Source organism: Ceratina calcarata, unplaced genomic scaffold (assembly GCF_001652005.2).
Source record: "Ceratina calcarata isolate Rehan_Ccalc_2016 unplaced genomic scaffold, ASM165200v1 scaffold321.2, whole genome shotgun sequence".
Classification (NCBI taxonomy): domain Eukaryota; kingdom Metazoa; phylum Arthropoda; class Insecta; order Hymenoptera; family Apidae; genus Ceratina; species Ceratina calcarata.
In genome coordinates, this window is record NW_017154760.1 from 773,004 (window position 1) to 774,244 (window position 1,241).

Below are 1,241 nucleotides of genomic sequence, written 5' to 3' on the forward strand. Positions count from 1 at the left end.
CGCTATCCTTGACCAAACATGATCTAAAGCATCGATCACGCATTAAGCATTTTCGAGTCTAATTTATTGTAGAAATGCACAATTATGATTAATAAATTAATAGAAATGCATCTTAGAATTTTCATTTCGAGATCCTTGAATAAACATAATCCAAAGCAGCGATCATGCATTACTATTATTATATCTAGTTTAAGAATCTCTCTATCTTAAATTGTACACTGGAAACAAATGTTGGAATTTTTCTTTCACGATCCTTATCGAAATATGACGCATTGACAACTCACCCCTTTCCATGTCTTCTACCTTTGAACCATTCGCCAGTATACATGTAACGATTCTCACTGTCGACCATGATTCCTCTGCCGTGTCTATATCCATTTACAAAATCGCCCTCGTACCAACAAATACTGTTCCATTCCAATAAACCTTTTCCGTGCATCAGATTCCGTTGGAATTCTCCCTGTGAAAATAATTAGACAGCACGTCACATATATTTATAGAGAGTAACTCAGCAGAAAGTAGTATTAGAAACATGTTAAAACGATTTAATTACTTTGTACTGTGCTCCATTGTTCCACCTGTAAACTCCCTCGCCTTCCATCATTTTTCTACTAACTCGGCCATTATAACTATTGTTATTAATAAACTTTATATTCGCCAATTCATCCCTCAGTGTTAATTTCCACGTGCATTTATCGGATTTATTAGATCCAGTATTGCTGGACTCGTCTAAATTATTCCCTTTCGATGAGATGGTATCATAGTAATCACTGATATCGTAATTCTCATCGTAGTAGCATGCCTCCTTAACAGAATCATCGTCGACTCTTCTGGGTTTCTTTCTTATGTACATACCGTCCCATCTACGTTCACATACTTAACGAAGCTATTATATTTCACAGTACAGTAAATTTATAATGCAGAAATGAGTAATGTACGTAATTACCCTTCGATAAAATATTGTAGAACGTCATTATACAATAGGTAGATGAATTCTTCTGTGGCGTTGTATCGACGCCGCTTCTCAGCGAGAATGTCATCGAACGGTAATTCGTCGAGCTCTTCAGGTTCTCGTTCTTCGATATGTTCGAATCGCTCCTCTTCTTCCTCTTCGTATTCTTCTAGTACAATTTTTTGTCGACATTTTTGCAAAATGTACTTTTTTAATTCGGCTCGAGCACCCATCGCTTCATATAGTATCTCATCAATTTAAATACGACGTTCGTCGATCTGCATATTAT